Source organism: Canis lupus, chromosome 12, assembly GCF_003254725.2.
Source record: "Canis lupus dingo isolate Sandy chromosome 12, ASM325472v2, whole genome shotgun sequence".
NCBI lineage: Eukaryota > Metazoa > Chordata > Mammalia > Carnivora > Canidae > Canis > Canis lupus.
In genome coordinates this window covers 59,146,979-59,164,758 of record NC_064254.1, presented here as the reverse complement: position 1 = coordinate 59,164,758, position 17,780 = coordinate 59,146,979, and the positions used below count along the sequence as shown (strand labels likewise).

Here is a 17,780-nt window from a genome sequence, read left to right as displayed (position 1 = left end):
TTCACTTAGATTTTAATACCATGTGAGCACAATACACTGCTAGATTTCTAAGTAGTCCAATGACCTCTACGTTTTCTGTTCTGATTCCTTCTAAATCTTACAGCTAAATCTTCACTTCAAAGTTCACTTCTAGGGGATCCCTGGGTGGCTCAGTGGTCTAGCGCCTGCCTTCAGCCCAGGGCCTGATCCTGGAGTCCTGGGATCAAGTCCCACATTGGACTCCCTGCATGGAGCCTGCTTCTCCCTTTGCCTGTGTCTCTGCCTCTGTGTGTGTGTGTGTGTGTGTCTCTCATGAATGAATAAACAACTATATTAAAACAAACACAAAGTTCACTTCCATCTCAGATTCTGAAAGTAGTCTTCACTGAAGAGTATTAGAAGAAGCCCTTAATCAGTTTGGTTTAACTCAACACACTTATTCTTATATTTATTCTAAGTTAGGCACTGTGCAAGTCAATGATGACAAGATAAATAACCACAAAGATAAATAAACCATAGGCTTCATTCTTGAAGTGGTTGTAGTCTAGTGCAGAGGTCTCTTAAACACTAATGTGCATAAGAATTGCCAGGGAGGTTGTTAAAAATGTAGGACCTGGCCCCACTCCCAGAGGTTCTAATCCATAAATTCTTTTAGGTGATCCCCAGTGGGTGATCTTTCTTTGGAAATGTTTGTCTAGGGGCCAAGTACAGATGGATATTTCAAACGTCAAATGGATGGATATTTAACGTCAAAGTACTGTATTTGAGTAATAGTAAATCATAAACTTTGGCACTAGAAGATATGAGTTTGAATCTAGCACTACTACTTATTACTTTTGTGACAATGGATAAGTTATTTAATCATTTTATATTTCTACAAAATCTTACTTCCTGTGATTATTATGATGTTTAAAATAAACAAGATAATATAAGTCTAAGGAAATAAACTAAGGCTTACTGCTTAATTTTCTTTTACAACAAAATGCCTCATTATAATAGAGGGAGTTGGGAATCAGTGTAGGCAAATGGAGAAATGGAGAGAAGATCTAGAGCCTGTACTGATGAAGAAAGAGATGAACAGAGATATCTCCTAAAGAAGCTTGCTTGAAGTTTGCTTTTTTATGTGCAACATAGGTTCCCCACCAAAAATTCATAATATTTACATTACTAACTAGTGTTTTGGAAGTTGGACTTGTGTTGAAGGAAATGCCAGGAAAAGTGCTGAATCTGTTCTCACAATGTGCTGGGTGCAAGAAAAGAGGCTACTCAGAGGATGCAGTTGCACACTCATTACATGAATAAATGGCTAATAGGCTGGCATATAATAAACCTCCAATAAATAGTAGCTGTTATCAGGGCCCTGTTCTTCCTTGCTCCATCCTTACCCCTGATGCCTTCTTTCGACTCTATCCTTAAGTAGTAGTCCAATTAGTTTTCAAGAAATCCTCTTACATTCTTACTCTTTTCCTAGACCACTTTACAACTCCTGACATTAAACTAAACCTTAAGAGCACCACTTCCTTGATCAATTTCTCTTACAGAGATCTGTTCATTCAACTGGTCATTCACTTAACAAGTACTTATTAGAAATACCCTGTTCTGGGCCTTATGCCAGGAATGAGAAAAGGACAATGCAAAAAACACATGAACTCTGCCCTCATGGAGCTTATAATCTAGGGAAGGAGCAGACACACAAAGAAGTACCTAATTACAAAATGGTAAGTGCTAATAAGGAGAAGTTTAGTGCTCTACGTGTGTACAAGTACCTATTCTAGTATGGACAGTAAGAAAGGCCCCTTAAGGAAAAAACTCTGTTATATTTGTTGAGCACCTATTACATATGACACAATATATAAGTACACCTGCTAACAAGACATGAAAGAGAATTAACATATATAGTACAGTGTGATATCTGATATGTAAAAGGTAAGCACAAGGGTATTTGAATAAATACTAGGAATCAGGGAAAATGTTCTGAAAGAATAATAAAATAAGTGGTAGCTATTCTTCCTATGATGCCATATGCTCTAAAAAAGAGGCAAAGTGGGTTAAGTGGTGACCTTCCTCCACCAAAGAGACATGTCCACATTCTAATCCCCAGAACCTGTGAATATTGCCTTATATGACAAGAGTGCATATCACCTTATATACAAAAGGTGTGATTAAGATTTTGAGAGATAGTTTTTCCTGGATTATCCAGGGCAGGGGTGGGGGGTGGCTAATTGAAAATACATGCATCCTTATAAATATAAAGCAGAGAGTTTTAAGACCTAAGAGGAGGAGGTAGGCAATGTGACTACAGATTAGACCCACAAGCCAAGGAAATCCTAGAGCCACCAGAAGTAGAAAAGGCAAGGAAGAAATTCTTCCTTAAAGCCATGGGAGGGAGCACAGTTCTGCTGACACCTTGATTTTTGTGCACTGGCCTCCAGGACTGTGAGAGAATACTTTATCTATCTATCTATCTATCTATCTATCTATCTATCTATCTATCTATCCATCATCACCCAGTTTGGGGTAATTTCTATTAGCAGCCACAGGAAACTAGTATAAAATTAAACCAATTTGTGAATGTAGGGAATTGCTTTCTGGGGCAGAAGGACCCTTTGAAAGGAGGGTATCTTAGTTATTACTACCATATGTAAAATATCAAAAAACAAAATAAAAAACAAAACAGAAAAAAAGGATACCAGACATTGAAAAGTATATATGTGTGTGTGTGTGTGTGTGTGTGTGTGTGTGTGTGTGTGTATATATGTATTATTTTTTTTTCTGGGAACTCTAAACTTTAGTAGTTGTGGGAAGAAGTAAGAGATGAAATCAGAGTATAGGTTAAGTTCAGTCAGGTTTTTAAATGGCATAGCTAAGGAGCCAAAACTTCTCTAGGCCCTAGATATTCAGATGGTGGTTCTTAGAGCAGCCGCCGGAGCTGCAACATTACCACAGAGATTTCTAGAAATTCAGAATTGGGGGCCACATTCCAAATCTTCAAATAAAATCTAATTTTAACAAGATTTCAGGGTCATTTGTATGCACTCTCACATTTAAGAAGCTTGCCTCTAGGGCAATGCTATTGGGAGATTTTCAAAGATTTAAAGCAAGTAACTGACAAGGTAACATTTGCATTTTAGGTCAACCAATCTGGTGGTATTATGAAGAACACATTTAATTGGGATAAAAGGCAGAGACGAGTGACTGCAACAGTACTAGCAAGAGATTATGAAGTTCTGAATGAAGATGGTGGTAACAGAGATGACACATAGAAGACACAATTTTAAGAAATATTTAGACCCAAGTCTAACATGTACTAATGCTATTCACTCCTAGGTTCTATGATGTGTCCCACTTCTTTGTGCTTCTGTTTCTAACAGGATCTTAGAGGGTTTATTACTGTCATAGTTTCTGTTGAAATACCAACAGATGACAGAATGCTCAACCGAGGAAAGCCATTCTCCCTTCTATATGCAGGTTGACAAAAGAATGTATTTAAGATATTTTTACATGATCCTTTGAGGCTTCAACCAGATCAAGGATATTAAAAAAGAGAGAGAGAGAGAGAGAGAGAGAGAGAGAGAGAGGATCAGAGAAAGTAAAGGAGCAGCTTCTTTGGAGAGCTGCCATTGTGTCATGGACACTGTCAAAAAAAAAAAAAAAAATCCACAGGCCCCAAATGGAGTTATGTTAAGGCCTCATATCAAGACTTAATACTTAACTGTAGTTTCAACCCCCCCCCCCTAGAATCTAATCTTTAATCAGTCAACGTGGAATTTCCCTGACAGCACTAGAAGATCTATAGACAGACTCCTCCTTTCCCCTTAGGAGGGCAACTTTGCCTAAAATAATGCATTCCTTGCCAATAATCCTCTTTTCTTACTCTCTCTCTCTGCCTTTGAAAACCTTCCTTTTTTCAGATCAAGGGAGCTCTTTTTTATTTGCTAGATAGGATGCTGCGTGATCCATAAATCATTCCAAAAAACCAATTTGATCTTTTAAATTACTCAGTTGATTGTTTAACATTACCCACCCTCTGAGGGTAATAGGTATAGTCGTATAGGACCTTCTAACCTCAAGTCTAGTGAGGAGTACTGCCAGGGGACCATAGAAGAGCTTTGAAATGTGTTTTCTGCCATTGGAAAATGCAAATAACAAGTGTTGTCCTGCTGCCCCCAAAATCTTAAGTGGACTATTGACTAAGGTTGACTGATTCTACTACCCTTGCTCCAGAAAAATATAGAGGCTAAGAGGACGACTGGCTCCCTGGTGGTCGAGCCAGGAGAGTGCTGTCGGTTTAGGACCAGCCTTTATTCCTAAAGCTTCCTATAGGGCAGGGAATGTAAGCCAAGGAAAAAAAGAGCTAGAGTGGATTCATCTTGGGTTCTGTCCAAAAAAGCCATCTGGAGGAGTAAAGCGTTCCTCTCAAAAAGGAAGTATAGATGCACTTCAGGCTTCCCAGGACCTGAACAAGGAAAGATGCATCAGCTAATGAATTGCCAGAGTTGGAAAGATCTAATTGGGAACATTTAAGGAGTCCTCAGAGGTGTCTCCAAAGAGAGAGATTCTGTTTTAATCATTTACCAGATCTGCAAGAGGTTCCTGCCTTTAGACCCAGGGAAGGAAACCACTAGGGTTTGCAGTGAAGTTAAGAAATGTCCAATATCTCTTGACTTTCTGTCATTCTCTCACCTCCTAAGGGCTGTATGTGACCTTGGAAACGTTAGCAGTATGTTGTCATGGAATGCAAAAAGAAGAGAGAAGGCCCAATCCACTTTTTCAGTTCAGGCTTTCAGCTCTAAGGAGGCTTAAGGTATTGCAAGAATTAATACTAAATCCAATTATGAATTTTCATTATTACACAGTAACAAATAGTCTATTAAACAGTCTAGTATTAAACAGTCTAATTACTGAATTATGATGGTGTCTGTGATCTAAAATGACAATGGAGAGATATATTATATAAAGTCAACAATAACAACAACAATAAATCCATAGATCCTGCCAGAGTTTTGAGCCAGGAATAGGTACCCTACCCAATAAAATTTAAAGGAATGGTGAGAAAAAAAAAATCATTTTAGTTATGTGAAAAGCTGTACTTCAATACAGAGATCAAATTAAAATTTTAGTAAATATTGTTCTTACTTAAAATACTGTTCTTTAAGTTTGTAATTCCTGGCAAGTTGAGTTGGTTCATTTAGGTTAAAAGATGGCTAAACAGAAATAGAATTTTGGGACTGATGTCAGCTGTGGCTAGTAGTAAATACTGTTCATGTCTGTGGGAGGTGGTCTCAACATACAAGCTTGGTACTGTTAGGATATAGTCATCTACTTCCAGGGTCTTACATTATGAGATGATATTATACCATTTTTGCATTTATAAAAGGAAACACTTTAATTAGTGCTACACACACAATGAAAAAGTGTTGCTTAATCTTGTTTTGCTGATATATGTATTTATAATTTCTTGCTGTGTCTTTGTGAAAGCTTAAAAGGAAAAATTCTCCCACGGAGCACATATGTCAGAGTTTATTTTTAAAAAATTCACATTAGTGGTTGTTAAGTAACTAGGCCTGTTCAGAGTTGTGTAAATCTAAGACTTTATGTTCAGGTTAGGACAATTTTCCTTTTTGTTTATTAATTGAACCCAGATATACACATTTTAAATGTGGTATTGGTGAAATCAATATCACATTTTTTTAAAAAGATTTTACTTATTTATTCATGAGAGACACAGAGAGAGAGAGAGAGAGAGAGAGAGGCAGAGACATAGGCAGAGGAAGTAGGCTCCATGCTGGGAGCCCGATGTAGGACTCGATCCGAGGTCTCCAGGATGACGCCCTGGGCTGAAGGTGGCGCTAAACTGCTGAGCCACCCGGGATCCACCAACATCATATTTTTAAGTAAGAACTTATTTGTAAGCAACTCTGAATATATGAATATATATCTTAAGTACCAACATACTAAAAATAATTTTTCCTCTTTTTCTTTCTTCTGCATAATAACAAAATAAACACTAACAAGAGCTGTAACCAAAATGAGTCCCTTCTCCTAGTTTAGAAAACATGATAACCCTAGACCATAAGCCATTTAATAAAGAGAATAAGGTAACCCTGGACTACTTTGTCATTAGATCTTACGGCATTAAGTCCTTAAGAAATTCCACATCTTGCCAAAAGATGGCGCTCCTGGATCCAGCAAAGAAACTGAAAAGTCCCAGAGAAGATAAAAGCACTTTTTCAGATACTGAGAAACTGTCCATTATCAAGTGGCAAGAGCCTTTTGATAGCAAAAAAAAAAAAAAAAAAAAAAAGCTCAGCTTTAGAGGGTGTGCCCAATTGCCTTCAGACATTGTCTTCCATACAGATTGTCAACCTCTTAAGTCTCCTTTCCTTACTATGAAATCTACATAATAAAAATGAGAATAATTAACGCTTGTAGAGTTCCAGGAAGAAATGCTTAAAACAATGCTTGGCAAATAGCGAGATAGGTGAGCAGTGAAAGCTAGCTATCATTTGTTAAAAGCCAACAGTGTTTGTCTTGTTTGCTACTCTGCTGACTCATAGTAGGTTCTCTCTCTCTCTCGATAGATAGATAGATAGATCAGTATATATACATATATATTACTTGAATGTGTTGACCTTACACGGAAAACAGCCAGTTATTTTATCAGCAATGTGTTTATTCAGTAATAGCAGAGGAATTGCTATTTGGACACGCAAGCTATGGCAAGCTACTGGCAAGTCCACAGATCAAATGAGAGAAACATTATAAAGAAAAGGAAGAAGTTGGGGGTTGGGGAACTGCTGTGAATGAAAATTCACTGGACAAAAGCGAGAGTCCAGGGTCCTGATGATTTCCCACTGGCTAAGTTGTGATATTTTCTTATTGGCTGCACTTGTGGTTGGGTCTGGAGAAATTCTTCTTCCTGCTGGTTTCTTTCCTGTTAGGGATGCAAGATATCTCTCCTTTTGAGTCTGCAATTGGCAAGGAGTCCTAGGGCATGAAAGCTCCCCCTTTGTCTCTTGACTCCATTTCAAATGAGGTTTCCTTCACTCAGTTTCAGAAGTGAATGGATGAATGAACCTTCACATCAATGTATAGAGTTAGCTAAAGGTAGCTTTCATTCTGAACCTCTTGAACCTATGAAGTCAGAATCTTATGCCTGACTTAACCTTGCTCTTCCTGACCAATGACTATAATAACCACCTGTCTGATCTGTGATTTGATTGACTTCAAGCATATCAGTCCGGCTTAAGCTGTCAAGGTAGGATTTCCATCTCCAGCCTATTTTGTCATTTAAGTCCTATATCCCTACTATATCTTACAAAGAACAACAGAAAAATTACACTTCATACCTAAATTAGGAAGAGCTAAACCTATCAAAATTCAATTAAAAATTATTTTAAAGAGAAACGACATTAATAAGTGGCACCTTAACATTTAAATCTTATAATTTCATTTTAAACTATAATGGTATTATTTCCTCAGGGATGACTCCTTAACACATTCATGTAAAGAAAGAATGTTCAAAATATAGGGGCAATTTTTAACAACTTCAGTGTTCCTTATGGAGGTCTTTTTTTTTTTTTAATTTATTTATTTATTCATGAAAGACACAGAGTGAGAGAGAGAGGCAGAGACACAGGTAGAGGGAGAAGCAGGCTCCACGCAGGGAGCCCAATGCGGGACTCGATCCTGGATCCTGGGGTCACGACCTGAATGGAAGACAGGCACCCAACCGCTGAGCCACCCAGGCGTCCCTCTTTTTTTTTTTTTTTAATATTTTATTTATTTATTCATGAGAGACACAGAAAGAGAGAAGCAGAGATATAGGCAGAGGGAGAAGCAGGCTCCATGCAGGGAGCCCAATGTGGGACCTAATTCTAGGACTCCAGGATCATGCCCTGAGTTGAAGGTAGACAAGCTTAACCGCTGAGGCACCCAGGTATCTCCCTTATGGAGGTCTTAGTAGTTTACATTCTTTCTTAAGGAAGTCTTACACATTTACCCAATCCCCAAAATCACTGAACTGTTACTATACCGCTTCGTTTTTCCTTCATTGTCATTGCTGGCATTATAATCTACTGAAAAACTTTCAATTTTATTTCCTAGCTGTGGTTCAACTTAAAAAAGAATGCATTAAAAGTCAGTAAGCCTGGTAAAATCTTCCTATTTATATATACTGGGCAGTTAAAGGAAAAAGAAAATGTTTGTTATCCCATGCCAATCTTAATTTTCTTTGTGAGATGCTTCATAATCATTCAGAATGTTTTAAAATATAAACTTACAAAATCAGTAGTTGGGAAACACCTTTTTAAAAAAATGATTTAATTGCAGGGATTGAAAACAACGAATTCTCCAATGAGAAAAGTGAAAATTTAGGTGGGGTATAGTAAAGAACTAGAGCCTGCCCAAAGAGAAGGCTTTGTCTTTGCCTCCAGCCTTTTAAGATGTGGTTATCTGAGGGTCTTGGTTCATACTTAGTCTAACAATGTGATTTAGGTTGGGGACTGGCAATACCTATATAGTCTTAGGTTGGGTATTGGTCAGTGGAAAAGACCAACAATATGACTTTGGGTGGAGGCTTTGGGTCACATAGTATCAGTAAACCTGGAAACTGAGATTTACCATGTGGGCAATCAATCGATCAATTATGCCTACATGACAAACCCCTTAAAAATTTTTGGACAACAAGCTTAGGTGAGCCTTCCTGATTCATGGTACTCTATGCATACTGTTACACACTGATGCTAGAACATTAATGTGTCCTGACTTCATGGCTAAAGATGACTGAATCTCTGCATTTGAAAGTCACTTAAACTGTTTTACGTGTGCCTTCCTTTAATCTTAATCTGTATCTTTTCCTTTTAATAAACCATAACCATGAGAATAATAGCTTTTAGTGAGTTTTATGAGTCTTTCTGAAAATTACTGAAACTGAATTTGGGAGAACCACTCCACCTTCACCCCCTCCCTCTTGCAAACTTGCAGTAAGTATCAGAAATGAGGGTGGTTTTGTACCTCTAACTTTGTAACTGGCCCAAACTTCTCATAGGGCATTTTCAGGTTTGTTAGAGAAGAAAGGTAACAGCAGGTTAACTTGACCATCACTTTGGAAGTATCAAGCTGTACTACAATGGTACAGGATGGAAGTTGTCCTCACCTTGCCTACTTTTAAAATGAACACAATCTCTCTTTGAAACTAAAGATCATTAACACCTGTAATGCATAGTATTATATAATAAACACCTTTTTACAAACTTTTGTGAGATTTTCCCATAAGAAAAGATTTTTAAAACAGGTTGAAAAACAACCCTTTGAGGTATCAACAAGCCTCATAAATTAAGGCCAGGGTGGCAACAACATGAAAAAATGCTGAGTGACATACTATGTGATTTCATTTATATGAATTTCAAAACCAAGAATAGTAATCTTTGTTGATAGAAGTCAGAATAGTGGCAACTTTAGGATGGCTAGGGTAGGGAAGGGAGATTTAAATGCTGACTTGGAGGGTTATAAGGGAGTGTTAAGGAGTGTTGGAAATATTCTCTATCTTGATTTGGTACTAGTCACATGAGGTGGATACAGTACTATCCATTTAAGATATATACTTCAGTCCACCTCAATTTTGAAAAAAAAGCTATACCTTAATTAAAAACTTAAGTCCTTCACCACGTAATAAAGGAAACACTGAGTATTAAAGGAAAAGTATATTTAATTGACAAACACTTGGTATCTACTAAGTCAAGCTAGTACTTATGGATACAGCCTAGAGCAAAAAAACAGAAACAAAACCTGTTTATAGACTACTGAGTCAGCCATTCTTAGGCTACTACTAGCAACAGTATGGACTTGTAAAATTCAACATGGTTTTATTCTCTAGAATCAAACTTACAAAGATGCCTTTTATGATTTTGCATACAAAAGGCTTATAAATAAATCCTACCTATTCTTATATGCCCAGCTTGATACTCACTTTTTTTTTGCAAAGGTTTTTAATCTCCTGAGGCCAACAGTGGCCTATCTTTACTTTGGATTCCTTTTGTACTCATAAAGTATCACACAACTCAGCACTTAATAGTTCTTGAATAGTCTTGTGTTAAATTTCTCTCCTTTTCAAACTATAAGTTCCTCTAAGTTCCTTGAGAATCGAGATTATATCATACTTTTCTTTGGAAAGTTCACAATGCTTAACAAAGTGTGGGTTATGTGATACATGTTTAATTACTTGTGGGTAGAATGAATAGAAACTTCATTTTGACCATATTAAAAATGCTTAAGAATAGTTTAAACTTCAGGAAAATTTAGTCCTTAAAATAATTAATATCCATTATTATACATTGCGATTTTTTACTAGCTCAATTTTCATGTGCATAAAAGAGATAAAAGTAAGTCTTGATATTCTATTCTGTTTCCCATGGCTCTCAGTTCTGATAAGAAGTGAAGAGAGGCTATCCTTATCTGTTTAATACAATATATTTGCTTTAATTAAGAAGGAAAAGGATTGTGGGTGAAACATTTGTCTCTCAATATGTCTTTATCTCTCATGGTAACAGAACTCCTTAATTTTAACTGAATATATAGTTGCCTAAAATAAAAACTACAATTCCCAGCTGCCCTTGAAACTAAGTGCGGCCATGTGACTAAAGGATGGGTGTACTTTCAGTTCAGGTTCCCAAAATAGGTCTCTCTGCTACTCCTCTTCTTTAGACTGCTACTTGGAATATAGTCTTGGTTGCAAGTCATCTCATATTATTAGAGGAGAACAATACCCTAGAAATTATAGAATAACAAGAAGGGACCTCGGTCTCTAGATGACTAAATCCTAAATACAACCACACTGTTCCAAGATTACTGTTGAGGAGGTGACTGAAAAGACATGACTGCTGGTTGACCCATGAGCTGAACCCCAGGCAATCAAAGGCACCCCTCCCTGTCCCCTGTCTTTGAAATATGAGTTCTGCTTGCCTTCTTGCTCCCAGAAGCTGCCCTGAGGACATAGGTTTGAGATAATGATGTGGTGCTGAGACTAGTTAGACAGTATAAGGCAGTATATATACTTGACTGAACCTAGTTAAGGCCTCTATACACACTTTTTAAGATTTGACAGGTGGGTGTAGGGATCCACGTGTCTTGTACCCTAAAATAAACTTTGTATGTAAGTCTCCTTTAGTTATTAAAACTGACACTTACCAACCTGGAGTGGCCTTCCTCTTTCTTTTGTCTCTTTCTGCTCTCCAAATACAGGGACCAGCTTCAGATTATATTGGGGATACTCCCAAGGAGCTTGTAAACCAAAGATTACTTACCTATCTTGTTTTGTGAGAGGAAAACTCTATTGCTACTGTCATTTTGGGTCTCATACAGTCTAAACAATTCCCTAACTTATCTGTTAGGGGAATCACAGCATGGCAGCAGTTGGCAAGGAAAGATTCTCCCATTCCCACACAGTGCCTTAGGTAATAAATATGTTTCAGCCTCAAACTTTGGGTGGGTGATTTACTTGCATTAGAAAGGCAAACCTAGGGGATCTCTGGGTGGCTCAGCGGTTTGGCACCTGCCTTCAGCCCAGGGCGTGACCCTGGAGTCCCGGGATCAAGTTCTGCATCAGGCTCCCTGCATGGAGCCTGCTTCTCCCTCTGCCTGTGTCTCTGCCTCTCTCTCTCTCTCTCTCTCTCTCTCTCTCAGTACAGGCAAAAGGAGAAGCAAGCTCCTTGCAGGGAGCCCAATGCAGGACTCGATCCCAGATCAGGATCATGCCCTGAACCAAAGGCAGATGCTCAACCGCTGAGCTACCCAGACATCCCATACTTAACTCATCTCTTACAGGGTCTTTCCTCTATCAATATCTTGTAAGTTTGCTAGTTTTTCTATCTTAAAAACACACATAGACAAAAGTCTTTCTCTGGACCCTAAAATCTCCTTGATTGCTCCTTTTTTCATGCATTTATTAGACAAAAATGATTCTCATCCCTGTCTCCATTTTCTCTCTTCTCATTTATTCTCTTAATTTGCCATCTGATTTCCATCTCTATCTATCAAGTTACTATAATTGCTTCCAATTCATCAATTATATAAATCTCCAAAGACATTAATTTAGTCTCCGTTCTCCTTGACTTTGAGCAGGAATTAACCTTGTTGATGACTTTTTAAAAAAATGATTTTATATATCTTTACTAATCTCTTTCCTCTTTGGCCACCCTTTCTTTCTCCTTTGCTAGCTCCCTTTCCTCCTCTGAATCACAAGGGTAGTGCACCTGAATTGTTTTGATCTTTTTCCTAATGGTATTATTTCTCTTAATTTTCTTTAAGACTACTCCTCTCCACATTTTATCCTTACATTAGATTTACTATAGCTTTCACTTAAAAAAAAAAAAAAAACTCCCTATCTTACCATTTATTCTTTTGAATTTCACATTTCCTCCCATATGACCTTGTTCCTTGAACTCTTCCTCCTCCCATCTATACTGCTTCCTCTCTAGACCTGCTGCACAGCCCTATCTGGAAATGTTTTTTAGCTTCTAAGATTGGTACACCTTTTCCAGAATTCCATTTTTCCTCTTTGTTTTCAGCCTTATTTTGCTGGAATTTTTCGCTGGAGTTTCTATCCTTAGTTTGCTGAGGTAAAGATCACATGGGAGGAAAATGCTCTGCAGTTCTACATCCTTGATGATCTAAAAATAACTTTATTTTGCTCTTAGTTAATTGCTCTTTAGTTAATTGCTAAATTGAATGAGTATAGACTTTTAGACTGAAAGATATCTACCATTAAAATATTGAAAATATTCTATCATTGTCTTCTAGTATCCAGTGCTGTTGATAGGTCTGATTTTTTTTTTTTTTTTCTTAAGAGATGGAAAGAGCCAGAGTGCAGGGCTGCAGGGAGGACTATAGGGAGAAGAAGAGAGAGAATCTCAGGCAGGCTCCTGACCCAGAGTGGAGCCCAATGTGGGGCTCAATCACACAACCCTGAGATCATGAACCTGAGCTGAAATCAAGAGTCAGATACTTAACTGACTCAGCCACTCAGGTGCCCCAATTTGTCTGATTTTTATTCTTTCATTGATAATATATTTTTTTGTGCTTAGAAACTTGGGGTTTTATTATCATTAATACTATTGACTATTATTATTCCTAGTTTTTATTCTTGGTTTTACATGATAATATCTCCAAGTATGGATGTTTTTTCACCTATTTTCTGGTACCCAGTAGTCTACTCAATCTGAAAACTTGTTTCCTTCTACATTCCAAAAGACCTCTTATAATTAAAACATTTTTTTCTCGCTTTTCTTTTTCTAAATCTCTTTCTTTTCTAGCAGTTGAATGTTAGTCTATTGGATTGGCTATCCATGACTCTTATCTTTTCTCATATTTTCTGTTCATGTCTTTGTATGCTTGTTCTAGACTTCTTCAATTTTATCGCCAGTATTTTCCCTTGAATTTTTCATTTAAGTAACTGTTTTTTGTGTGTCAGAACTCTATTTCATCCTATGCTTGCTTCTTTTTCAGGGTACCTTGTGTGTAGCTTATAGATATAATATTCTGAATACTGAAATATATAAATTGGAGTGATTTTTAAAAACTGTTCCTTTTCATTTTATAAGTTATATCTATTTCCTTTAGTTTCTTTTTTCTGTTTTTCTTAGTCTTTCTCTTTCATAATGGCGATTTTCCTGTTGATTTTTTATTGTATGTTTATACATACACATACACACATGCAAATACGTTTATGTAAACATGTATTATACTATATATAACATTTTATATAAAAATATTTTTATTTATACATTACCTATAATATATAAAATATATAATATATAAATACATATATGTCCATAAATATATTTGACAAAATATATATTTATGTTTATAATCTTAAAATATGTTAAATTTTAAAATTAAAAATATAAAAAAATATAACCTGGTCATTGATAATGGTTTTCCTTTGCTTTCAATAAGTAGGATGTCTTCCACTTTTCTCTCCTATATAGGAATTGTGAACAAGTAGCTAGGTTTGGTACTGTAGGACCAGGAATGCTAAATATCAGGTTTTACTTTAAGATGAGTAGGCAAGCAACTAGCTCTCTGGATGCTGGCCCTGAGTACCAGAATGAGAATGGTATTTCTCTTTGTTGTCAACATAAAAGCTTTCATTTCCTCTCTACTATTTACATAATTCATTTCAAGAAGACTTTTGGGGTCATTTTTGGTTTCTATGTTTGGTGGCAGGTGTCTTTGTCTACAAATGAAGAAGGAAATATGTGTGGTGCCTGAGTCAAGTGTAACATATTTCGAATGTTATCCCTATTTTCAGCCCTTATTCTCACTTCTACTCTCTGCCATGCCTCAACCAACTCTTTTATAACTACTTCATTGTATTTTTTGGCAATGGTTTTGGGTGTTATTCCAGAGAATATGGTCTCTTTCTCTACTATTAGCTTTGTTTCTCAGGAAATTACTGAAGTTTCATTTTTCTTTTCTCTGTTGATCATACTTCTCTCCATATAACACATACTATCTTTACTCTTTTCTTTATTCCTCAATGTTTCTAATTCTAAATTTTCATTTCAGCAGTGTATAGGAAAGAACATTAGGCAAATTACATGCCTAGTCCACGGATCTTGAACAGTAAGTCAAGAATAACTCTATAGATATTATAAGCATATATTTTGCCACTTGGATAAAACCTATTGCAGAATTCCCCATGGCTGACTATTCCTTGGCCACATGATCACCTCTACAAAATTCTTATTCAAAGGGAAATAGAATTACTTCCAGGGTAAAGGGAAGAGCTCACATTTCTTTAGCTGTTTGGTAGTCTAACAAATTCATTTTATTAATTAAGAAAGAGGAGGAAAATGGTGATTGGGTAGGCAACCACAGTAGCCATCATAATTTTTTTCTCCATATCATCATCATTTCTTAAAAGGACTAGGGAAGCTCATTTTAGAACTAAGCATCCCTCAGAGGTTAAGTGTCAGCTACAGGTAAGACACTGCAGTGGGGTCCAGCAAAGATGGAATTTTAAGACCCAATGTTGTAAGCTGGAGTATGCAAAATGAAGGGGGGAACAACGGACTGAGAATAGGTAAAACCGAAAAGGTCTAGAAGCCGAGGCTGTGGGACACTGGTGAGCTGTTGCAGACCTAGTGGACACATATACTGAGATATACTAAGAGACTACTGGGCTGCAAATGAGTCAGGAGCGTATCAACCCATTCTGACAACACATGAGGTGATAGGGCTGAGAATGAAAGGCTAGAATGCTAAGAATGACAGAACATAGAGATGAAAAGAAACAAAGACATGGAAGACTTTGTTGAGCCAATGAAAACATGTTGGAAGCACTTTCACCTTGAGATTTTCTGTTTTTGAGACAATTTTGAAAAAATTAAGGCACTATTAGTCAAATGATCTAGTTACATACACACACGTATATAATTATACATATACGGATTTCATATTGTGCATGTATTATTTTGCAAACTATTTACTCAGTTGTACTCTTTGATATATTTCTGTATCAAGCAACATAGATTCATATCATACTTTTTTAATACCTATAAAGCATTCTACTTTATTTTTTTTTAATTTTTATTTATTTATGATAGTCACACACAGAGAGAGAGAGGCAGAGACATAGGCAGAGGGAGAAGCAGGCTCCAGGCACTGGGAGCCTGATGTGGGATTCGATCCCGGGTCTCCAGGATCGCACCCTGGGCCAAAGGCAGGCGCCAAACCGCTGCGCCACCCAGGGATCCCAGCATTCTACTTTAGAGATGTGCTGTACAATAATCCCCCTTTGTTTGTGGGGGATACACCCAAGACTGCCCCAGTGGATGCCTGAAACCAATGCTAGTACCAAACCCTGTATACCCTGTTTTTTTCTTACATATGCATAGTTATGACAAAGTTTAGTTTATAAATTAGGCACAGTAAGAGATTAACAACAATGACTAATAACAAAATAGAATAATTACAATAAAATATAATAAAAGTTATGTGAATGTGGTCTCTTTCTCTAAATATCTTATTCTAGTGTACTCACCCTTCTTTTGATGTGAGATGATAAAATGCCTAGTGATGAGATGAAGTGAAGTGAATGACACAGGCATTGTGACATAGCATTAGGCCACTATTGACCCCTTGATGATTTATCAGAAGAAGGATCATCCGCTTCCAGATTGTGGTTGACCTCATGTAACTGAAACAGCAGAAAGGGAAACCCTGGATAAGGGGCAAGACTACTATCATCAATTTAAAACAATCCTCTATTAATAATACATTTTTAAGTAGGAGTTTTAGTTGGTTGCCCAACCACCCATTAATTTCAACCCATGCTAGTCAATATTGCCAAGAGATTCATACAATCCCAGTTTCTAATGGTCAGATCCTGATTGCCTACAGTACTAAACTTCTTAAATTAAAAATCGAGTCTTCTTACATATTAGTTCCTAATTTTAACTTTATCATCACTACCTTCCAATAAGCACCTTCTATTGTAGACAAACAGGTTATTCATTATAATGGAGTGCATCTGCAATCTAGTTTCCTTGTCTCTGCTCATGGCACTTTCTGGACAGTTTTCTTTCTCTTCATTAGGAATTCTGTCATCAGACTCTTCCCACTAATATTTCCGAAAACCCTCCAGGGATTACAAAGAGGACAAAGATAGTTCTTAGAGTTCAGTGAAGTGTATTTCCCTCTAGGTCAGGACTGTCCAATAGAAATAAGATGCAAGCCACCTATGTAATTTAAAACTTTCAAGTAGCCACATTAAAAAAATAAACAGGTAAAATTACTTTTAATATATTGACACAAATGTTAAAACTTCAATATGTACTCAATATACTAATTAAGATATTTTACTTTTTTGGCACAAAGTTTCAAAATCTGGTGTATAATTTGCACTTACTGCATGTCTTCATTTGAATCTACCATATTTCAAGGGTAAAGAACCGCATTTGGTTAGTTACCAAATGCGGCTAGGCAGGGCTCATTTGCAGTTTCCTTCTTCCTCAAGTCTCTGGAACTGTGATGATCTGTGATAATCTGTTATGTGAATTACTAGCACTTATTGTTAGTAGCTCTCATTATCAGGTGGCTTCCTCTCATTATTTATCTTTTAATACGTTTGTCTTGCCTCACAAGTTAACCTGTAAATTTTTTTTAAAGTCTAGGACTGATCCAACCTCAAAGTTGGGAATAACTAATAAAACCATGAATTAATTCTTTTGATGTATGGTTCCCCTGCAACTAGTGCCTACCAACTAAGCTTTCACGGGCAGCCCAGGGGGGCTCAGCGGTTTAGCGCCGCCTTCAGTCTAGTGCCTGATCCTGGAGACCCTGGATCGAGTCCCACGTCAGACTCCCTGCATGGAGCCTGCTTCTCCCTCGGACTGTGTCTCTGCCGCCCTCCTCTCTCTGTGTTTCTCATAAATAAATAAAACCTTAAAAAATTAAATAAGGTCAAATCCAGTGAATGAGGCATCCATACATCCTGAGGCAGACAACTTCTCTGACTAGTGCTGGAAGAATATTTTCTTTTCAGGATCTGAAATCTGTTTCTCTCAAAACTGCATTCTTGCGATCACATGAAACAAATCTAAAGTCACAGGACTAGTCTTTATTTGGAGATGTTCCAGTAGCTCTCTCTCTTCCGTGAAAATCCTCCCAAGTTCAATCAGTACTTTTTTTATGCATTACCTTTTGGGGTCCTCTTCATCATCTGCTCCCCTCTGAAATAATGCCAGCCTCTCTGAGTTTGTAATAAAGTGCTCAATCTCAGGGCACCTGGGTGGCTCAGC

General features: G+C 37.1%; 1 protein-coding gene and 1 long non-coding RNA gene across 2 annotated transcripts in view; one reads left to right on the top strand and one right to left on the bottom strand.

The window, feature by feature from the left end:
• Positions 1 to 6,279, top strand: part of LOC112658525 (uncharacterized) — a 35,245-nt gene extending 28,966 nt beyond the window's left edge. Inside the window, exon 3 of the long non-coding RNA XR_003135757.3 lies at positions 3,111 to 6,279. This is a non-coding gene — a long non-coding RNA (uncharacterized LOC112658525). The remainder of the gene's footprint in view (positions 1 to 3,110) is intronic.
• GRIK2 (glutamate ionotropic receptor kainate type subunit 2) overlaps positions 1 to 17,780 on the bottom strand; it is a 1,069,280-nt gene that overhangs the window by 1,050,616 nt on the left and 884 nt on the right. The window contains 1 exon segment of the mRNA XM_049092419.1: positions 16,022 to 16,177. The gene's annotated coding sequence lies outside the window, so the exon portion shown is untranslated.